This window comes from Gorilla gorilla, chromosome 5 (assembly GCF_029281585.2).
Source record: "Gorilla gorilla gorilla isolate KB3781 chromosome 5, NHGRI_mGorGor1-v2.1_pri, whole genome shotgun sequence".
Lineage (NCBI taxonomy): Eukaryota > Metazoa > Chordata > Mammalia > Primates > Hominidae > Gorilla > Gorilla gorilla.
The window spans coordinates 147412276-147437693 of NC_073229.2; the positions used below are offsets into that span (position 1 = coordinate 147412276).

The 25418-nt window shown below is 34.6% G+C and overlaps 1 protein-coding gene across 46 annotated transcripts in view; it reads right to left on the bottom strand.

Moving 5' to 3' along the window:
• Window positions 1-25418, bottom strand: part of TRDN (triadin) — a 419844-nt gene that overhangs the window by 10198 nt on the left and 384228 nt on the right. The window lies entirely within an intron of this gene.

The window sequence follows — 25418 nt, forward strand, 5'->3', positions numbered from 1 at the left end:
GTCAATCGCTCAGGAGACAGAAGCACAAGAAAGTAAACGGCAAACCTAGGACAGTTGCTATAGAGATGCATTTTCTGTGGAAGTGACTTAGCAGCAAACATTTACAGAACTAGGAATAAAATTCAAGAAAGGAATAAGGCACTTACTGTCCACTTATTCTTACAACTTGCACATTGAGTGAGTGGTAGTTTTGATAAAACAAATATTTGACTCTGAGAAGGTAGAATCATGGCAGTGAAAGGAGTGTCAAAATGTGCCAATGAAATTTTAAAGAATGACCTGCTTTGTCGGACTGTCAGGAAAATGTTTAATGAAGGAAGTAAAATGTGAAATGGGACTTATAATATTTTCAAGAAGGAGATGCCAAAATTAAAGTGAGGGCAACAATATGAAAAAAGGCTAGAGACAGCAAAGGACAGAGATATTCAGGGAGTAGAGGAGACGTTCTGGAAAACTTGGATAAGATTATCATGTGGAACATCTTATACATCAGGCTAAGTACCCTCAACTAAATTTCATAGCTAGTCAAGGTTGCTCAAGAGATAAATAATGTTTTAGAGATGTACTTGGTAGAAATAAATAAGACTAGAGCATGAGAAAATGAATGCAGAGAATGCAATTTGGCAAGTGTTCTAATAGCACAGAAATAGTACATTCTCCAAGTAGGAGTCAATGAAGGAGTTAAATACAAAAAAAGGCTTTGCCAAAAGAATGAAATAGAATTAAATACAAGTAGGAACAAGAGATTAATACTATAAGGAAAATAACGATATGTTATTTGAGTTTGGAGAAAGACAGTGGTGCCACTCCCAACTACAATGAAGTCCCTAGGGGACACTGATACTTGCTGGGGATAATGAAAAGTTCAATTCTCTGTGGGTTGAACTGTGGTGCTAGGCCAGTCATGCAGTTGCAAATGCTTAGTAGGAAACAAGACAGAGCCGGCAAGATGTCTGAAAAGATTAGAAGTGATATGCATCAAGTTAATGGGCAAAACTCAGTAAATTGTGAGATCATCACTTTTAATTTTTGCAAAATAGTTAATATTTCTTAAGATTTTCTACATGCTAGGCCCTATTAAGTTATTTCATATGTGTTAACACATTTGATCCTGAACAGCAACCATATGAGGCAAGGACTTTTTTGTTTGTTTGTTTGTTTGTTTTTGTTTGTTTGATTTTTGAGATAAGATCTCACTCTGTCACCCAGGGTGGAGTGCAATGATGCCATCTTGGCTCACTGCAACCTCCGAGGCGAGGACTTTTATATTGAATCTACTGTACAAATAGAGGAGAGAGGGGTTAAATGCTGCCCAAGGTCACAAAACTCATGAGTGGCAGAGCCAGAACAAGAACATAATCCAAATCTCCTATATCAGGGCCTCTTGAAAGAGTGTTGAAATTTATCCCATGAATAGAACACCTGCTATGTGCCAGCCACTGTTCTAAGCACTTTATAAATGTTAATACTTTTCACCTCCTCAGAATATCTGTGAGGAATATACTCTTATTGTTCCTATTTTATAGGTGGGACAATTAAAAATCAGAGAGATTCAATGTCTCAGAGCTATAAGAAGTGAAGGAACTGGTTTTTAAGAGTATGGCATTCTGGTTCCAGAGATGGTGCTGTTAATCACTAAGCCATTCTGCCTGCATTAGTTTGTTTTCATACTGCCATAAAGAACTGCCCAAGATGGGTAATTTATAAAGGAAAGAGATTTAATTGATTCACATTTCAGCCTGGCTGAAGAGGCCTCAGGAAACTTACATCACGGCAGAAACAGAAGTCAACATGTCCTTCTTCACATGGTGGTAGGGAGAAGAAGAATGAGAACTGAGCAAAGGGGACAAACCCTTTATAAAACCCTCAGATCTCCTGAGAATGTACTCACTATTGTGAGAATAGCATGGAGGGACTGCCCCCTTGATTCAATTACCTCCCACCAGGTCCCTCCCACAACACGTGGGGATATGGAAATATAGTTCAAGATGAGATTTGGGTGGGGACACAGCCAAACCATATCACTGCCTCTGGAGGATGAACTTCTAAACCCACTTCTCTCTGATTCTAGTACCCATGCATTATGTTGACTAACATACCTGCTGGCAGGCTCTGACAGATTCACGTTATGCATGAGCCACACACACACTTGTGCAGAACAGAAATGAAGGAGGAGGCATTCCACTAACCCCTTAAAATGAGAGGGGGTGCTAAATGTGTCCCTCTGCACTTTTGACAATCTACTCTCCCTCAGTGGCGATGAAAAGTTACTTAGTTGTCTTTAAAAATAAAGACAATGAAGAGGTAAGCATAATATTTTTTCTGTTTGCCTAAACATTATAAGTAGTGTAAGCTACAGTTATTTCTAACATTGAAGAATAAAATTGTACTATCTTGACTTTCAAATTCTAGAGTTCATTCTTCGCTTACATAGAAACAGATTCCAGAGGAATCAGAGATAGCAGTGAATCCATCCTCCTATCCAAGCAGTTGTCTGCACTATAATAGAGTCATGAAAAAATGGGCCATCTTGTCTGTATGGCTGTCATTTTAATCAAGGACTAGGTTTTGTATAACTCTTTAATACTTATTTAATTGGGCCTACTGACACAAGGGTTCTTAAATGGCTATCAGTTTATTAAAAATTAATAAATTTACAATAGAAAGTCCTGGATTTTGTTTGGTCAAGTAGTCCTTGTATTTTCTGGTTAACTGAAGGACTTTCTCCTTTGTCCTAAATCCATGACTTGCCTCATTTCACATAACTGTCTGTTTCAACACTTAAGAAAAGTGTTATTCTGTGATCAAGTGGAATGCCTGAAAAAGTAAGAAATCACCTCTGTTCTCTGCCTGAAAGTTTTTACTTATCTCCAATACTGTTCTGCAGCCATGGGTCAAAAAAGTTTCACGGCCAATGGGATTTTTAACAGGGTTCAGGTGTTAAGTCTTCATCTCTTTGGAGTCAAGGGTGGACTTGGTTCTATGAGGTTGAAGACACAGATGATTTAAAGACTTGATCTGTTGGCATTTAGGAGACTGCGTGTGTATGGACTCTAATAAATATGGACTCTAATTACAATTGGCTGATAAAAATTCCAAGTATATGAGAAAATGTAAAGTCCAGCCTCAGCACCAATGGTAGGTATGGTATATAACTACGTTTATTCTTAATTATATAGGCTTGATAAGTGAATTTGCAAATTTTATACTAAAATGCAGATTTCTCATTCTCAGCAAACAATCTTAGCTTGGTTCTACATTTTATTCTCTAGAGCGGTGGCTTTCAGTTTTTTCTTCACAGAATTCCTTTATAATCTTAAAATATTAAGGACCCCAAAATATTTTTTATGAATTATATCTATCAATAGTTACCATAATTGAAATTAAAGCTGCTATAAAGACACATGCACACGTATGTTTACAGCGGCACTATTCACAATAGCAAAGACTTGGAACCAACCCAAATGTCCATCAGTGATAGACTGGAATAAGAAAATGCAGCACATATACACCATGTAATACTATGCAGCCATAAAAAAAGGATGATTTCATGTCGTTTGTAGGGACATGGATGAACCTGGAAACCATCATTCTCAGCAAACTATCGCAGGGACAAAAAACTAAACACCACATGTTCTCACTCATAGGTGGGAATTGAACAATGAGAACACTTGGACATAGGAAGGGGAACATCACACACCGGGGCCTGTCTTGCGGTGGGAGGAGGGGGGAGGGATAGTATTAGGAGATATGCCTAATGTAAATGACGAGTTTATGGGTGCAGCACACCAACATGGCACATGTTTACATATGTAACAAACCTGCACATTGTGCACATATACCCTAGAACTTAAAGTATAATAATAATAATAATAATAATAATAATAATAATAATAAAAAGAAAAATGATAAAACCACCACTTCTAAATTTGGATAACTGGAATATATTCAACACCCTTATCATATATTTGCAAAACAATTTACTAGAAACATATTCATACCATTTTTCATAGATGGTTGGAATCTCAGTTTCTTCTTCATACAAAAGATTAATTCATAATGTATATTTTGTGATGTAGGCTGTGTGTTTATGTTATAAAAAGTAAAATCATAAACAGATTTTTAAAAATTTCAGTCTAGCTTTACAGTCAAAGTGAATATTACCTTGAAGGTTTCTTATGATTTATTCATTTAAGATAAAGTTACTTTTCCAGCAACAACTATGAGAACTACAATGAGATATTTTTCTGTGCCAGGTATGCTACTAGGTACTAGATTTTACATATGTGTTTTAACCTAAGTCTCACCAATACCCTTATGAATTATGGGGAAAATATCTGTTTTTACAAGAGAACTTTGAGCCCCAAAGTATTTGAAAAGAACTTCCCTGCAGCAACACATTTTAAAAAGTGTTGAAAGAAGGCATGAAGCTAACTTTCCTCAATATCAAGACCCTCACTCTTTCCTCTAAACTATTCTATCTTTACTTGCAAAGCACTTTGCTCTGTGCCCTGGAGGAACCAAAAGGAAATAGGATGCTACTTAGAAGTAATTTACAATCACATGTAGAGAAAATGAAAAAGTACCCAACCAAATAGAAGGGACTCTGAAGTATGAGATAGTATATGACAATTGATAGTATAACTGCGAGGTAGTTTCAAGAGTGAAACTTCGATCCTCTTACGTAGATCAAAGAAGTTTTTATGGACACTCTTCCATTGGTGATGGACTTTGAGCAATCGTAATAAATTGCATTGTTAGAGGTACAAAGAATTGTTCAGGAAAAGAGAATGATGGGATCAAATCTAGGAGGCAGCAGTATTAGGAATATAGAATGTTCAATTGGGCTAGTACCTACAATAGGTATAGAAAATGATCACACACACAAAAAATTTTAATGTAGTTTATACCTGGATTATAGAGGCCCTAGACTCCTGGGCTTAGAAATGTAGAATTTATTCCAAATTTACAATGAAGAAATAGTCAGTGTTTCTCACATATATGGCCCAATCATTTTAAAGTTTGGAAAATTTAATGTCAGTGGACATAAAAAGGAAGAATGACAAGTCAGAAAAGGGCCTGTTGGGGAGTGAATGCAATGGTTTAGAGGAGAAACAGTAAAAGCCTACATGACTTAAAACAAAATTAGGGTCCGGGACAAGTAATACTGATTAGTCAAAGTAGAATTCAAAGTTTTTTGTCTAAGTGACTAAAGAGTGGAAGTCAGATGGCAAGAGTAGAATCCCCTCTTGGGATATGGAGAGGGTGGAGGGATAAGGGCAAGAAGAAGTTTATGATATGAAGATCAGTTGTAAACTTGTGCAGACAAAGGGCGAAGTTAGGAATTGAATGTGACTGGAGCTGAAAAAATAGGTTAAGCTTCAGAAGAATTTTGGGTCTTATCCACAAAGAAGTAGATAATGTAGATAACAAAACTGGATGGCCCCACTGAGGAATAGCACAGAAGAGTAGGAAAGAGAGCTGAGGTTGGAAGAATTCAACCTCTAGGGAAAAACAGCAGAAGCCCAGTACTGAGCAAATAGACTGAAAAAAAAAAAAATCCTATATTATGAAAGCCAAGAGAGGAAAACATTTCAAAAAGGGCAGGCGACCCACAATGTGGAAGGCATTAGAGAGTTTAACAATAGGGGAGAAGTGAGCAAAAGGTAACTCAGCTTTACAATTTGGAACGCTGTGTTGAACTTGAGGTTAGCTATTTGGGGAGACTGTTGGGGCAGAAATGGGGGCAGATATCCAAGCTGCATGGAATTAAACTGAAAGAGTAGAGAGAAATTGCTAGGAGATCTAGTTCAGAAGTGGCTGCAAATGCAAGCAGAGCAAAAAGACAACAGCTCTGAGAAGCAGAAAGGGCAAGGAAAATTTTGTACAAAGGAATATTTGTAGGCAGAGGTAGGAGAAACTCTTATGGTAAGAACTGCAGAGGCATGATTGAGGGAGAAAGCAAGAGAGGATGGAATAAAAAAGGAATACAGAATGTAAATCTTAGGAGAAGCAATGCTTCTTGATATGAGAATGGGAGGCCGGTGATAGGGAATATACAAAAGAGTAAAAAGAGATTGTAATTTGGGGAGAAGGCAAACTTTGAAGAACCCACATTTATGGCATAGATTAATTTTGTTTTTCTCAGTTTTAAACATAAAATTTTTCTGTGTAGTGTCCAGTCTGCTCTGTACGCTCTTAGCAAACACTATAAATAAATCAAAGCCCCCTAAATAATGCATGTATATGTACCAGCTCAGTTACTCTATGTTCATCTCTACCAGCAGTCTATTTTGATTTGTGCAGTTTCAAGAAATCCTCATAAGTAAACATGTGGAATCCTTAGTCATAGATGCAAAAAAAGCTTAGCATGAATATTTGTATTCTTCCTCAGCCCTCTTCCTTTATCAAATTCACTGCCTCTCTCTGTTTCTGCAGAGATACCCAAAGCTCCAAATTATTTTCTCAACTAACTGGCCAAATTGTGTGTAACCGGTTTAACAGAATATTACTTTCTTAGAGTTCACATTTTCCTAAGAAATCTTAAAAACCCATGGTAGTTCAAAGCAACATTTGACAGCCAGTTTATTTTAGCTCTCAGGTGTGAGAAGCTCCTTCTATATGTGCTATTATTTAAAGTAATAACGAGTTTTAAAGAAAATGAACTGCTACACTGAGAACTCACTGAAGATTCTTAAAATTGACTCTAGGGAATAATAAACTATGCAGGGAAATTTCACATTTGGGATTTTGTAGGTAGCACACAGTGAAGCCAGGAGTGTTCAATGAATGTATGCGACCCTTTCTTAGTGTCTGTCCCATCACTCCCAGGATAAACACGGCTCTCTTGAGGGCAATGTCAGAACAACTTAACATCACCCTTAAATGAATGAGGCCACAGTGCTGGGACCCAAAGTCTAATAATGAACAGTGACAAACGTTTCACCAAATGCGCCTTATACACAACCTTTCTCTGGAGTTTAGCAAAAGGGGTGATCAGAGTGGTGAGTATGATCACTGGTACATATTAAGGAGGCTTCAGCCAATTTTTTCTCCTAAAACAAAATCATCGTGAATTTAATCACCCTTGCTTTAAAAAGTGAGATTGTTTTAAATCCAAGCAAAAATAAGAGATAGATGTTTTCTTTTTATTTTTTTATTTAATAATTGTATCCATTTTGACACAAAAGTTTAATAATTGAAATCTGTCCCTTGCTAGGGGAGTAACCCATTGCCATTACATAATCATCATCATCATCCTCATTCTTATAGCTACCAATTAATAATCACTTATCATATACCAATCCCTATTCATGCACGCTACTATTTTATTTTAATCTACCCAAAATTTCTATGAGATGAATATTATTATTCAAAATTTAAAAATAAAGCTATTGAAGCACAAAAATGTTAAGTAATTTTTCCAAGTTATGCAGCTTTTAAGTCATGATGGGAACCAGTACTTCTGAAGCTAGTTTCCCTGGTATCGACTACTACCCTATGATACCATCTGTATACGTATGTCTATTACGAATTTAGTGCTAATTTGTTTAGCAAAAACTACAGTAATGATGCCATTCCATTTCAGCATGTGACCTCTAACAAAACAGAAGTTGTTTTATAAAAACAATCACTTTCAAATCATATATATGTGTGTGCATTTATGTATAGGTATGTGTATATATGTTTATACACACACACATACATTAAATATATATACACCCATGTGTAGCCGGAAATAAGCTTTCATCCATTCATTACAAGAAGACTTTTTTTTCAGTTTGTACATATCTGTATTAGTTGAGAATGGTTTTGCTTTAATAAAAATTAAATTTAGGATTCTATGATGAAGCACTTGCTAAATTTTTAATGACATAATTAGTTTTACAAAATTGTCTAGAACTGGGATGTAAGATATCTTGTTTTTTAATTTAGAAAAAGAAAGGCAATAATCTTGGTTAAAATAAGATTTGCGGATAAAATCTTAAAAACTATTAGACACTAATACTTCTGAAAATATGATAGACTGAATACACTAAAGTGCTCATTCACAGCAACAAAAACTAATACCTTTTGTTGAAGGACTGGGTTTAGAGGAAGTAAAGGAAATCTTCAAATAGAATTGTCCCTTTTGTCCCAGGGAAATTAAAATAAAAAACTAACCCTGCTGATACATGAAAAGTGGGGTCACATTAGGACAAGTGCTTATATTAAAACTGAAATTCAGTAATTAAGTGTGCAAGGAGCAAAACTGGGGTGTAGAGGCTAGGATCGTTTGTTAAGCCAGGAGGGGTGGGACAATGATACAATTGTCCTAGGGGACTGTGAGAACATAATAGCAGTATAGATCTTAAATTTCCTTCATATTTCTCCCCCGAAAATGGATAGAATAGGTAGACAACAAAAACCATGAACAATATTTATAACAAATTAGATGAACCCTAAGATAACTATGTATTGAGACAAATGAATAGTCAAAAATCCACAAGGAATCAAAGTCTGTGGAAGAGGAAGCAGAGGGAAACCATGGGGAGTCTGAGAGATGGTGATCAGTCTCTCAGATAGCCAATAGGTATTTCCCAAAGGAAGTCAGACTGATGAGATCATCAGCTAAAGTTGTGAGGGACTTTGTCAAGTCCAATAGCAGGTAAGCATTGAGAGCTGAAGGTGCTGGAACCATCAGATACCCTGTGACCTTGGGAAACTGACAAGCCAGGGCTCACTTTCAGGATGGATTCTCACAAATGGTAAGGAACTGCTGGGAGTGGAATAAAAGTTGAGCAAGACAGGGTCAGTAAAGACAAAGAAAAAGATAAGGTCAGGTAAGTGAGAAAAAGCAACCCAGCTAGGAAATCTCAAAAAGCTATCTGTCCCAAGTTTTGTACGTTATTTATTTTATTTTTTAAGGTTTATTTTTTAAAATAATCACACAGTAAATTGAGTTTTTCGGTGCAAACTTCTATGAATTTTAAGACACGTATATGAATTTTAAGACACGTATAGATGTGTATGACTACAACCACAATCACCTCCAAAAAATACCTTTGTTCTCCTCCTTCATAGTGACACTCTCCCTCTGTCCCTAACCTTGGGCAACTACTGAGCTGTAACCCAATGGAAGAATCCCATATGCATGAAAACTTCCCGTATGGAACCTTTGGAGCTTAGCTTCAGAAGAAATAACATATTTGAATTCATATAAGTGCTGCACATATGAATTTTTATTCCTGAGAAATATTCTGTTGTGTGGATGTACTACAGCTTCTATATCCATTTGCCTGTTGAAGGACATTTGGGTTATTTCCAGATTTGGCGATTGTGAATATAGCTGCAATAAACATTTATGTTCACATTTTTGGGCGAACATAAATTTTTATTTCTCTCATCCTTCAGGAGTGAGATGGTTGGGTCACAACATAAGCATGTGTTTCTCTTTATAAGAAACTCTCAGTTTTCTATAGTGCCAGTACCATTTTGCCTTCCCAACAGCAATGTATGAAAGTTCTGCTTGTTTCAAATGCTTGCCAGCACTTGTTTTTGTTTTTCCATGTTTTAAAAAGTTACTTATCCTAATAAATGTGTGCTGTTATATAATGGTGGCTTAGTTTGCAATTCTCTAACAGCTAATAATGTCAAATATCTTTTCTGGTTCTTATTTGCCATTCATACATCCTCTTTGGTGAAGTATGTGTTAAAATCTTTTGTTTACTTTTTAAAATTAATTTTAACTAACATTTTATTTCACCCAATTTGTAAAAAACACAAGGCCTTTGTTGGCTATGTAGTCTTTTCCACAGAGCATAGATTTTTAATTTTGAGATGGTATACAATTTATTATTTTTTCTTTTACAAATAGTCCTTTTGGTGTCATGTCTTGTAACTCTTTGTCTAATGTTAGGTCTTAAAGATGTTTTCTCCTAAAAGTTTGATAATTTCATGTTTTACATTTAGAGATATCTATTTTTGATTAATTTTTGCATACTATGTGAGGTTAAGATAGCAGTTTATTTTCAAAAAATACATAGATGTCCAATTGTTTGAGTGCCATTGGTTAAAAAGTCTACTTATTCTCCATTAAATTTTTTCGGAACTTTTATTACAAATCAAATGGTTATGTTATGTGGGTCTATTTCTTGGATTTTTAACACTACATTGATCTATGTGGCTATATCTTTGCAAATCCCATACTCTTGTGATTACTGTAAGAGTACAGTAACATTTAAAATTAGGTAATATGATTATTCCAAATTTGTTCTTTTAAAAAATGTTTTAGCTATTGTAAAAGAGATTTTATGTATTAAGAAATTCTGTCTGAGATTTTGATTGTAATTGCATTAAATTATAGATCAATTTGGGGAGAACTGACCTCTTTGCTATGTTGAATCTTCCAATTTATGAATATGGTATAGCTCTACTTATTTTAGATTTTCTTTAATAATTTTTATCATCACCTTGTGGTTTTCAACATATAGATCATATATACATTTTGATTTATACATAAGTATTTCATATTAGGTAACACGAACTAATTTTTTTTTAATTTTGTTTCCAATTGCATGTTGCATGTGGGAAATAATGAGTTTTCTGTATTAACTTTATACCCTACTACTTTTTTTTTTTTTTGAGATGGAGTCTCGCTCTGTCGCCCAGGCTGGAGTGCAGTGGCGCAGTCTCGGCTCACTGCAAACTCTGCCTCGCTGGTTCAAGGGATTTTCCTCTCTCAGCTTCCCGAGTGGCTGGGACTACAGGTATGTGCCACCATGCCCGGCTAATTTTTGTATTTTTAGCAGAGACAGAGTTTCACCATCTTGGCCAGGCTGGTCTCGAACTCCTGACTTCATGAACTGCCCGCCTCAGCCTCCCGAACTGCTGGGATTACAGGCGTGAGCCACTGTGCCCGGACACCCTACTACCTTTTGAAACTCACTTACTAATTCCAGTTTTTGTGTTTATACAGGTTTTAGATTTGCTACATAGACAATCATGTGAATAGGGATGGTTTTGTTTTTTCCTTTCCAAATGTATTAATTTTTTTTCTTGCTTTTTTGCAGTGGCATAAAGGAGAAAAAATGGAAGAGACAATATTTTGAATAAACAATGGTTATGGATTCCTCAAGTAGGTACAAGAAAATGATAAATTCCTGTGCCCTGAAAGTATGTCACAATAAGAAGAAATCCTCATTCCAACAAACTATAGTAACACTGCAGCAGAACAAAGGCTAAGAGAACATACTTGAAGAAGGCAGAGAGAAAAGATATATTACACAGGAAGAAATGACAATTAAATTGATAACAGCATTCCCCTATTCTATCAGTAGAAAAGAAAACAATAGAGTCGAATAAACATTAAAAGATGCTTAAAAGTGTATAATTGGAAGCCTAGATTATATGACAGAAAAAATAAAAGGCTTTCAGGAATGAAATGATATAGAAAAGCTGTCAAGTAAGTAAAAACTGAGAATGTTTTCTACTAATAAAACTCTACCCAAGGCAATTTCATAGAAGGCACTACTAGGAAAAGTCTGCTATCAAAAGAAAGTCAAAAATGCAAAAGAAATGGTAAACAATTAAACTGGTAAACATATAAGTACAGATAGGCACATACTGATTAAACAAATAATACTAATAAAATTCACATATTCAGGTTTTTGAACAAAATTACCATGTAAGTCAAGATTAGATGTGTTGGAATTTAGATGTTTTCATATTCCTCTCTTGTTTAGAAGGGGTTTTCAAGTAGCAATTTTATACTTTGTTAGGTGGGTATGGTTAAAATGTACGGATAATCACTAAAGTAATAGAAATATGGTCTCCGCAAAATGGAATAATAAAAACATATAAAAGGAAAAAACCCTCAATTTATAAAAGTCAAGAAAGATGATAAAGAAGCATTGAGAGAGCACGAGAAAGAGAAAGCAACAAGACAGTGAGAACCAGACCTAAGATATTAATAATCACGATAAATGTAAATAGTCTACATCCATCAGATTAAAACTAAAGATCATTGTAGTATACAACGTAAAATAAAATTTAGCTCAATATTGTTTGATAGACACATATATAAAACATCATGTCACGAAAGGACATAAAGTAAAGGTTTAATTGAAAATACATTCAGATAAAATATTAACCAAAAGAAAGCTAGAATAATTATATTAATATCAGACATACTGCATAATACTCTTTTTTGTTTTATTTTGTTTTGTTTTTGACACGGAGTCTCACTCTTTGGCCAGGCTGGAGTGCAGTGGCACAATCTCTGCTCACTGCAAACTCCACCTCCCGGGTTCAAGCGACTCTCCTGCCTCAGCCTCCCAAGTAGCTGGAACTACAGGCGCACACCACCACGCCACGCTAATTTTTTGTATTTTAGTAGAGACAGGGTTTCACCATGTAGGCCAGGATGGTCTCAATCTTCTGACCTCATGATCTGCCCACCTCGGCCTCCCAAAGTGCTGGGATTACAGGCGTGAGCCACTACGCCCGGCCATATACTCTTTTTAAAAAGAGCATTGTAAGGGATATAGAAGTCATCATATAAAGATAAATGTTCAATATATCAGAAAGACACAAAATTGCTATAAACTTGCGTATAACATGAAATAGCACCTGATATAAAAATTGATTAAACTACAGGGATAAACTGATAATTTCTCATCATAGGAGGAGATGTCAATATAGTTTATTCAGTTATTGATACTTCAAATATACAAAAAGTCAAAGAAGATACAGGGTAATTAAAAAGACAATTAAGCTTGATTTAATGGCTATAGAATTGTGCTTTCAACCATTAGCAAAGACACAATCTTCTCAGTCATATATACAGTATTTACTGAAACTAATATGTTAGTTCACAAGATAAACACTGAACATATTTCAAAGAAAACACTTTTCCTGTGATTACTACACAATTAAATTGGAGTTCAGTTAAATAAGAATAACGTCAGTAATTCTCATAGGTTTAGAAATTTTAAAATATACTCTATAAATAAAATCTATATAATACACTAGTTAAAATTAATTATAAGAAATTAAATATGCTTAACATTGAATTGTAATGAAAATACTACATATAAAAGTTTGTGGGATGCTGCTGAAATAGTGCTTAAAGGAAAATTTATTGGTGTTACATACATATGTAAAAGTAGAAAGGAAATAGATTAATAAAATAAGCATACGTATTTGATATTTATAAAGGAAACAGAAAAACCTCAGATAAATGGGAAGCATTGCAAATGTCCAACAAGAGTAGAACTGATTAAATTTGTATGTTCACAAAGTAATATACTATATATGGCAGTGAGAATAAGTAAAATATAACTACTCAAAAATACTGATAAATCTGAGAAGCATAACATTAAGTAAAAAATTTCAGAGTATGTTCTACAATGTGCTACACACACAGAGAGATGAGAGACCAATACATGTCATAAAATTAGAAAAAAGTAATCAAGGAAATCATAAAAATGAAACTCATTGTAGTAGTTACTTCTGATAGAAATCAAGGGTTGGAATAGTGAAGTTACAGTATTTGTATTATCCAGTTTTCAAATATATGTTACTTTGTATGTATCAGAAACTACATAATAAAGTATTTTTAAAGAACAAAATAGACTGGAATAATTTATATTAGTAAGAGGGATAGGAAATTCACATTTTTGATATTAATTTGTACATAAATGAAAGCTATGACAAAAAATTATGATCTCTCTCCCAAAACTTTATTTTCCAATAAATTATTTTAGAAATGGGAAGGTCTTTTTTTCTCTTTCTGTTTTTGATTTCAGTATATAATCAATCTTACTTGCCGAAACAATGTAAAAAAAAGCCATAAATACAGTTATATATTTATAGCAATGGATTTTTTTTCACAAACAATATTAACAAAGTAGTAAAAGAGACTTAATAGTCATTTTAGTTTCAGCAATTCGGTTTATTTTTTGGAAACATTTAGATCTAATTATAGACAAATGAATTCAAAACGTAATTGGGCATGAATAACATTATTCAAACTCATTTTGTAAAGTTAAGCAAACAATGTTTAAAGACTTGTTCTATAACTACATCCGAATTAGACTATTAAATTTTCTTGTGCAGTGCTAGATATGGGACTGGCATATGTTGTAAAGCGATAAAATTGATTCATTTATTTAAAAGTTAAAATATTGATACATCATCATTAATCATTGCATATTATTTTTATCAACAACTTAGTCTAAGATAACATAAGTTACTTGATTTTTGAGGTGAATTTACTCTGAAGTAGCTTTTAGATTGAATTTGGTTATGCTAGAAAGTATCATTAATTTAATTATGTAAAAAAGGAAAGCAAAGATGCTATCAACATAAAATGAAGCATATTCTGTTTGTGTTTAAGAATTTCTGTGTTTAAGAAGATTAGTTCTTTTCTGCCACTGAATTATCATTTTATAATTTACTTACTCATTAATAGTAACATTATTATTTGACAAATTGAAATATTACTTCAAATGGGGAATGACATACTTATTGGGAAATTCCAGTTTTCTGAAATTACTGAAAATTTTCAATTTGGGAAAATATAATCAATAAAAATAGGTTATACTTTTATTTATTCATCATTATATATTATAAGGACAAATATGATGCTTTAGTTATGGTTAATTATAGTCATTAAAAGAATCTTTACTAGATATTCATGTCACAGTTTTCTTTTCAGACATAAGATACACTAAACATGTAAATTCAGAAAAAGAATATAAACTTTTATATCTATGAAATCTGTATTTAATTTTATCTTATGCTTAAATTTCAGACTAATTTTCAAAGTGCTTAATTCTGACATCTAAAATATCTATTATACTCTAATATTGAAAGAACTACCTTATTTACTTAGCATATTTACAAAGGAAGGAAAAAATGCAGAACCAAAATACTAAATCAGAATATTAAGAGTTAGAAAGCTTTTGAAAAATCACAAAAGTAAGATAGAAAAAAAGTTGTTTAAAAACATGGAAATCCTAACTACTTTTCTAGCAGGCTTGGTTGAAACTTCATTATAGAGTAATAAACTTCTAGAAAAGACTAAATTTATTATTATGGAGATGTCAAAGTTAAATTTATTATCTTGGACTAATATCAAAATTGTAACTCAAAGATTATAATGATCTCACAACTTGGTGCATTCAGGTAATTTTGATGAAGTGCTAATGGCAAAAATGCTCCCCTGTTCAAGAAAAAAAAATTACAGGAAACATGGCAAAGTTAAACCTCCACATACAATAATCTCAAGAAATGTTCCTACTACACTATTTCACTTGAAATACTCATTTTGAGGATCTAACCAACCTAACTTTATATAAATGTTGACTCCCAGACTACAGCAACAAAATAACTATGCACACCTGTAAAATCTTTTTCTTTGATAAACCAACATCCATTGGGATAAATACCTTGCCAGGGCCATCCCCCTGTCAAGAGCCTTATGACTCTTCTGGTTGAAAAACCTTCCCGCAGCATTGTTTGCCTTTTAAGAATGTATTTTATCATCCCTTGGTTTTATTTCACATTTTGCCTTTGGGCAAGTTCCTGGAAAATAATATTTTAGGATGTATTTTTGCTTTTTTAGAGAAAAAGTTTTCAAAAAATTTAAAATGTTAATATCAGGAATAGATTGTGGTGTTATTTAAATTTTAAGAATGTGGGATTTTTTTGCTTTTAATTTTTAAAATAATAAGTACTAAATATAATACAATCTCACACATCCTCCTCCCAATGTCTTCCTCCAAACTCCATGAGAAGCACATTATTTATCATATATTTACCATATCTACAAAAATAAAGATACAGAATAAAAATCAAATGAATATTTAGAAATTAGAAAGCAAGAGGCTGGGAGCAAGATGGCTGTCTAGATTCAGCTAATACGAGCCTCTTCCATGGAAAGAAACAAAAATATCAAGTAGATAGTCAGACTTTGAATAGATGGTCTAAGAGATTACACTGGAATTCAACAGAGAAGTGATAGGAAGCACCAAAAGCAAAGAAGGAAAACAAAGTGTAGCAGTCTGTCTGGCTGTGATGGGCTGGCAGCCAGGAGAAGCTCTGGAATGTGGGGAAAGTGTAAGTAAGTGTTTCCCAGGGCTCCACATTTCAGCCACAGACTAACAATACTAGATATGGGAGAGTTCCTCAACTCTTGCAGGCCTCAAGATTAACATGGAGAGCTGCCTGAAGATTATGCAAAGGCATTGCTCCAGAGAAGGAACTCATATTGAGCCCCACAGGCTTCTGAGCCCTGAGCAGCTATAGCATGACATCATTCTGAGAGCTCAGCTCCAAAAGGATTGTGTCCTGCTCTGGAGTCAATGCTGCCACTGCCATCTTGACAAGGTCAAGGAGGGAGAAGGAAGGCCTGGCACTTTCATGTGCCCCAAAGACAAATTCCACTGTTGCTGCTGAAGGTTGCTACAGAACCAAGGTGCAAGAAAACTACGTGTCCCTAGTTGCCTGCCTATGCCACTCTACTGAGAGTGGTCCCATCATCCTTAGTGGCAGGCCCACAGCTGTCACCAGTCTGATAGCACAGGCCCAAAGGACTGTGTTCTGCCCTGGGGCTAACATCACCATGGTCACTAAGGAGGGAGAGGGAAGGCAGGCCATTTTCAGACAGCCAAAGTCAAAGCCAAAGTACCCTATCCAAACCAACAACACATACACATCTTTAGGAAAAAGTCCTCTCCTATTAAAGCAAATCCATAAAATTGGAGGAAACAACTGTTACACCAGATGCATAGATAGCAACATAAGGATATGGAAAACAAAACAAGAAAATATGATACCTACAAAGAAATACAATAATTATCTAGCAATAGATCCCAGTGGAAAAGAAAATCACAAAATCCCACAAAAACAATCAAAATACTGATTTCAAAGAAGTTCAGTGAGATACAAGAGAATTCTGAAAAACAATACAGAGAAGTCAGGAAAACAATTTGGGATATGAATCAGAAATTTAAAAAAGAGATAGCTATTTTAAAATAGAACCAAATTGAAATTCTGAAACTGAGGAATTCATTGATAAAATACAAAACACATTGGAAACCTTTATCAAGTAAAAGAAAATCAAGTAAAAGAAAGAAAAATCAAGTAAAAGAAAGAATCTCAGAACTTGAAAACAGGTCTTTGGAAATAAACCGGTAAGTCAAAAATAAAGAAAAATAACTTAATGATGAGCAATTTTTTTTGTTACAGTTAGGATGACATAAAGTGACAGAATATTGAAATTATCAATGTCCCCAAGAGCAAAGAGGGTTGGAAAGGGTTAGAAAATCTATTTAATGAAATAATGGATGAAAACACCTCGAGTCTAGCAAGATACTTGGACATCCAGTTACAGGAGAAAACTAACAGGAATTTATAAAACATTTTGTCAACAACTACAGAATATACAAGTTTCTCCAGTTAGAAAGAAAACTAACAGAAAGCAATAACACCAACATCAACAAAAAGGACGTCCATGCAAAAACCCCATCCAAAGGTCACCAACAACAAAGATCAAAGTTAGATAAATCCACGAAGATGAGAAAAAGCTAGTGCAAAAAATGCTGAAAATTCCAAAAACTAGAATGCCTCTTCTCCTCCAAAGGATCACAACTCCTCGCCAGCAAGGGAACAAAACTGGACAGAAAAGGAGTTTGATGAATTAACAGAAGTAGGCTTCAGAAGGTGGGTAATAACAAACTCTTCCAAGCTAAAGGAGCATGTTCTGACCAAATGCAAGGAAGCTAAGAGCCTTGAGAAAAGATTACAGGAGCTGCTAACTAGAATAACCAGTTTAGAGAAGAACATAAATGACTGATGGAGCTGAAAAACACAGCACGAGAATTTCTTGAAGCATACACAAGTATCAATAGCCGAACTGATCAGAAGAAGAAAAGGTATCAGAGATTAAAGATCAACTTAATGAAATAAAATGTGAATTCAAGATTAGAGAAAAAAATAATAAAGAAGAATGAACAAAGCCTCCAAGAAACATAGGACTATGTGAAAAGACCAAACCTATGTTTAACTGGGGTATTTAAAGTGACGGGGAGAATGGAACCAAGTTGGAAAACACACTTCATGATATTATCCAGGAGAACTTCCCCAACCTAGCAAGACACACCAACTTTCAAATTCAGGAAATACAGAGAACACCACAAAGATACTCCTCAAGAAGAGTAACTCCAAGACATATAGCCATCAGATTCACCAAGGTTGAAATGAAAGAAAAAATGTTAAGGGCAGCTAGAGAGAAAGGTCAGGTCACCCACAAAGGGAAGCCCATCAGACTAACAGCAGATCTCTCTGCAGAAACCCTATAAGCCGTAAGAGAGTGGGGGCCAATATTCAACATTCTTAAAGAAAACAATTTTCAACCCAGAATTGCATATCCAACCAAACTAAGCTTCATAAGCAAAATAAGCGAAGGAGAAATAAAATCCTTTACAGACAAGCAAGTGCTGAGGGATTTTGTCACCACCAGGCCTGCCTTACAAGAGCTGCTGAAGCAAGCACTAAATATGGAAAAGAAAAACTGTTACCAGCCACTGCAAAAACATACCAAAATGTGAAGACTATCAACACCATGAAGAAACTGCATCAACTAATATGCAAAATAGCCAGCTGGCATCATAATGACAGGATCAAATTCACACATAACAATGTTAACCTTAAATGTAAATGGGCTAAATGCCCCAATTAAAAAACACAGACTGGTAAATTGGATAGAGTCAAGACTCATCAGTGTGCTGTATTCAGAAGACACGTCACACATGCAAATACACACGTAGGCTCAAAATAAAGGGACGGAGGAAGATTTACCAAGCAAATGGAAAGAAAAAAAAAAGCAGGGGTAGCAAATCCTAGTCTCTGATAAAATAGACTTTAAACCAACAAAGATGAAAAGAGACAAAGGAGGGCATTACATAATGGTAAAGGGATCAATGCAACAAGAAGCACTATTTTAAATATATGATGCACCCAATACAGGAGCACCCAGATTGATAAAGCAAGTTCTTAGAAACCTACAAAGAGACTTAGACTCCCACACAATAATAGTGGGAAACTTTAACATCCCACTTTCAGTACTAGACAGAACAACAAAACAGAACATTAACAAGGATATTCAGGACTTGAACTCAGCTCTGACCCAAGCGGACCTAATAGACATCTACAGAACTCTCCAACCAAATCAGCAAAATATACATTCTTCTCAGCACCACATAGCACTTATTCCAAAATTGACCACATAGTTGGAAGTAAAGCACTCCTCAGCAAATGCAAAAGAATGTAAATCATAACAGTCACTCAGATCACAGTGCAATCAAATTATAACTCAGGATTAAGAAACTCCCTCACAACTGCAAAACTACATGGAAACTGAACAACCTGCTCCTGAATGACTACTGGGTACATAAAGAAATGAAGGCAGAAATAAATGAGTTCTTTGACACCAGTGAGAACAAAGACACAATGTACCAGAATCTCTGGAACACAGATAAAGCAGTGTTTAGAGGGAAATTTATAGCACTAAATGCCCACATGAGAAAGCGGGAAAAATTCAAAATTGACACACTAACATCACAATTAAAAGAACTACAGAAACAAGAGCAAACAAATTCAAAATCTAGCAGAAGACAAGAAATAACCAAGATCTGAGGAGAACTGAAGGAGATAGAGACATGAAAATCCCTTCTAAAAATCAATGAATCTAGGAGCTGTTTTTTGAAATGATTAGCAAAATAGACCACTAGCCAGACTAATAGAGAAGAAAAGAAAGAAGAATCAAATAGACACAATAAAAAATGATAAAGGGGATATCACCACTGATTCCACAGAATTGCAAACTACCATCAGAGAATACTATAAACACTTCTATGCAAATAAACTATGAAATCTAGAAGAAATGGATAAATTCCAGGACACATACACCCTCCCAAGACCAAACCAGGAAGAAGTCAAATCCCTGAATAGACCAATAAAACGTTCTGAAATTGAGGCACTAATTGATAGCCTATCAACCAAAAAAAAAAAAAATGCCCAGGAGCAGATGGATTCACAGCCAAGTTCTACCAGAGGTACAAAGAGGAGTTAGTACCATACCTTCTGAAACTATTCCAAACAATAGAATAAGAAGGACTCTTCCCTAACTCATTTTATAAGGCCAGCATCATCCTGATACCAAAATCTGGCAGAGACATAACAGAAAAAAAAAAAAAGAAAATTTCAGGCCAATATCCCTGATGAACATTGATGCAAAAGTCCTCAATAAAATACTGACAAACCGAATCCAGCAGCACATCAAAAAGTTTATCCACCACGATCAAGTTGGCTTCATCCCTGGGATGCAAAGTTGGTTCAACATGTGCAAATTAATAAACATAATCCATCACATAAACAGAATCAATGACAAAAACCACATGATTATCTCAATAGATGCGGAAAAGTCCTTCGATTAAATTCAACACTCCTTCATGCTAAAAACACTCAATGAACTAGGTATTGATGGAATGTATCTCAAAATAATAAGAGCTATTTATGACAAACCCACAGCCAATAGCATACTGAATGGGCAAAAGCTGGAAGCATTCCCTTTGAAAACTGGCACAAGACAAGTATGTCCTTTCTCACCACTCCTATTTAACATAGTGTTGGAAGTTCTAACCAGGGCAATCAGGCAAGAGAAAGAAAGCGTATTTTAATAGGAAGAGAGGAAGTCAAATTGTCTCTGTTTGCAGATGATATGATTGCATATTTAGAAAACCCCATTGTCTCAGCCCAAAAACTCCTTTAGCTAATAAGCAACTTCTGCAAAGTCTCAGGATACAAAATCAATGTGCAAAAATCACAAGAATTCCTATACACCAATAATAGACAAACAGAGAGCCAAATCACGAGTGAACTCCCATTCACAATTGCTACAAAGAGAATAAAATATCTAGGAATACAACTAACAAGGAATGTGAAGGACCTCTTCAAGGAGAACTACAAACCATTGCTTAAGAAAATAAGAGAGGAAACAAACAAATGGAAAAACATTCCATGATCATGGAGGGGAAGAATCAATATCGTTAAAATGACCCTACTACCTAAAGTAATTTATGGATTCAAAGCTATTCCGGTCAAGCTACCATAGACTTTCTTCACAGAATTAGAAAAACTACTTTAGATTTCATATGGAACCAGAAAAGAGCCTGTATAGTCAACACAATCCTAAGCAAAAGGAACAAAGCTGGAGGCATCATGCTACCTGACCTCAAACTATACTACAAAGCTACAGTAAACAAAACAGCATGGTACTGGTACCAAAACAGATATATAGACCAATGGAACAGAACAAAGGCCACAGAAATAACACCACACATCTACAACCATCTGATCTTTGACAGACCTGACAAAAACAAACAATGGGAAAAGGATTCTCTATTTAATAAATAGTGTTGGGAAAACTGGCTAGACATATGCAGAAAACTGAAACTGGACCCCTTCCTTACACCTTATACAAAAAATTAACTCAAGATGGATTAAAGACTGAAATAAAATTAAATAAAAGATAAATAAAACTGTGCACTGAAATAATAAAATCAAAACAGCCAGCTAGCCTAAGCAGGAATATAAGAAATAAGATCCAAATAAACTCAGAGGAAAAAGGAGACAGTATAACAGATACCACAGAAATACAAAAGATCAAGCTGGGCACAGTGGCTCAAGCCTGTAATCCCAGCACTTTGGGAGGCTGAGGCGTGTGGATCACCTGAGGTCAGGAGTTCGAGACCAGACTGGCCAACATGGTGAGACCCTGTCTCTACTGAAAATACAAAAATTAGCCAGGTGTGGTGGTGGGCGCCTGTAATCCCAGCTACTCCAGAGGCTGAGGCAGGAGAATTGCTTGAACCCAGGAGGCAGAGGTTGCAGTGAGCTGAGATCATGCCACTGCACTCCAGCCTGGGTGACAGAGTGAGACTCCTTCTCAAAAAAAATAAAAATAAAAATCAGAGACTCATATGCACAACTACATGCTAATTAACTGGAAAAAATATTGGATACTGATAAACTCCTGAAAACATAAAACTCACCAAGATCGAATCAGGAAGAAATAGGACCTGAACAGACCAACTGTAGCAAAATTTAGTCAGTAATAAAAAAATCTCTCATCAAAGAAAATTCCAGGACTGGATGGATTCACAGTCAAATTCTATGAAACAGAGAAAGAAAAACTTAATACCAGTTTTAAAACTATTCCAAGAAATTAATGAGGCGAGAACCCTCCATAACTCAATCTACAAGGTCAGCATTACCCTGATACCAAAACCAGACAAGGACACACAAAGAAATAAAACTCCCAACCAATATCTCTGTTGAATATAGATGCAAAAATCCTCAACAAAATACTAGCAAAATGAATCCAACATCATTTTGAAAAGATACTACACCATGACCAAGTAGGATTCATCCCAGGGATGCAAGGATGGCTCAACATGTGCAAATCAATAAACCTGATACATCACATCAACAGAATGAAGGATAACCCATTTGAAAAGTGGGCAAATGAACAGACATCTCGCAAAAGAATACATACAATCAGCCAACAAACGTGAAAACATACTAAGCATTACTAATTATGACAGAAATTAAAACCATAATAAGATACTATCTTACACCAGTCAGAATGGCTATTATTAAAAAGTCAAAAGAAATATGTTGACGAGGATGTGGAGAAAAGGAAGGCTTATACACTGTTGGTTGGAATGTAAATTGGTTCAATTCCTATGGAAAACATTATGGAGATTTCTCAAAGAACTAAATTAGAACTAACATTTGACCCAGTAATCCCACTACTGCATATCTACCCAAAGGAAAATAAATAATTATATTAAAAAGATACCTGTACTTCTATGTTTATTGCAGCACTATTCACAATAGCAAAGTCATGGAATCAACCTAAGTGCCCATTAAGGGATAATTAGATAAAGAACATGAAGTATTTATACACCACAGAATACTATGAAGCCATAAAAAACAGTAAAATCATGTATTTTGCAGCAACATGGATGGAGTTGAAGCCCATCATCATACGTGAAATAACTGAAACAGAAAATCAAATTTATCATGCATTATCACTTACAAGTGGGAGCTAAATGATGTGTACACATGGACATAAAGGTGGAAATAATAGACATGATGACTTCAAAAGGGGGAAGAATAGAATGTCCTAGCCAGAACAATCAAAACAAGAGAAAGAAATAAATAGAATGTCCTAGCCAGAACAATGAAACAGGAGAAAGAAATAAAAGGCAACCACATTGGAAAATAATTCAAACTATCCCACTTTGCTGATGATACGATCTTATATCTAGAAAAACCTAAGGACTCCACCAAAAAAACTTCTAGATTTGATAAATAAATTTAGAAAAGTTGCAGAATACAAAATCAACATAAAAATGAGTAGCATTTCCATACACCAATAATGAACTAGCTGAACAAGAAATCAAGAAGGTAATTGCATTTATAACAGATATAAGAAAAGTACCTAGGAAAAAATCTAATCAAGAAAAAGAAAGATCTCTACAAGGAAAACTACAAACACTGATTAAAGAAATTGAAGATAACACAAACAAAAGACATGACATGCTCATGGCTGTAAAAGTTGGAGGACCTGGTCCCTGCTAGACAAGAGGTGCAGGCACTAGAGTGGAGTTAGGGGAAGAGAGTGATGGCCACGAAGCACAGCTATTTCATGAAGCTCCTTTAGTTAAAGAGAAACAGATGACTGAAAAAAAAGTCTGAGCCCCAAAACCCACTCCTACCACCACCACTAGCAAAATATACATATACATAATGCTGTAAAAGGATTCGGAAAAAGAATGATACTTGTTTAGTTTCAAATATATATAGTATGCTCTTCTTTATAAATACCTAAGACAGTTTTTTGATGATTGCTCCTAAAAAAGCATAATAAAAACAATAATATGTGCTATAGAGAAAATAAGCTTCATATACTCAGAAAACCACCTTATTAAACAATCATTCCATGATGTCTCTGATCATTTATTTTAATATGGACCACAGAATGATATATTTTAAATGATATATTTTTCTTTCTGATATATTTTTCTTTTCAGTTACTGCTCATAATCTTACTCTTACTACTACTACTGCTATTACTATGAAGCTAGGTGTCCCAATAATTCCTTGACTTTTTACTTCCTTCTAGGAGGAAGTAAACCATAGCTTTCTGTGGCACATTCTAAAATATTTTGGCCTCGAATATTCTCTACCTGACAGTTTCACCCGAAATGTGCTTACTTCCCACTTCTTTCCAACACTACACCTCAACTTCAACCGATACTTCTGATGCTATCTTTCTTTGTCAGTCATTTTTATCCTTTTCTCCAGCTATCCAAATCCTAACCATTCTTCAAGGCAAAAATCTTGGCATTACCTCCTTATGTAGTCAGCTCTCATTACCTTTGGCTGTAGGGGAATGGTGTGGAATAGGGCAGCTTCCAAGGGCCTTTCCTTTTATCTATACATTTTGTCCTTGCCATCAGTGGGACAATTTTGTGTCCTTACAATATCTTTCCTTTTATTAAATTCCTGAAGCAAGTCTATGATCACCTGTAATCAAAGACCTTTGAATGACATGTGGTATCATATTTTAATGGTTCATTTTTATTGTCTTCAATATTAACATTGGGTACAGTAGGACCTTCTCTATCCAATGCTGTAGCCACTGACTGCATGGGGCTTTGGGAAATTGAAATGTGACTAGCACAAGATAAAATGTAGTGTAAGTTTAAAATACACATAAGATTTCAAAATCTCAATACAAAAAAAGAATGTAGGGATAAATACTTTTCTATATTGATTATACATTGAAATCACATTTGTATAAAATAAGTTACATAAAATAAAATATTACTAAAATTATTTTCACTTGTTTCTTTTTGTCTTTTAATGTGTCAACTAGAAAATTAAAATAACATATTAAAATTAAAATTACACATATGAAATTAAAATTACATATATGTAATTAAAATTAAAATTACATATATATCACATTTTATATTTGTATTGGGTGGTACTTATTTAGAATATTTTTTCATAAATATGGAAATAAAAAAGGATAAATTGTTATTTCCTTGAATCTTAGGAACTTGTAAGAATATTTACAGTTATATCCTATATACATAGAATTTCTTTCTGTACCTGGATCCTGATATTCTAGAGAATCTATTCTGGGAGCTGTGGTTTATACTATAGGAGATACATCCATTCCTAACTACGCTGTTTTTCTTAGATACACAATTATATTTAGGTTTCTTAGATATACAATTATATTACAATTTAGGTTTACAATTAAGTTATAACTATACAATTAAATTACAATTTAAGTT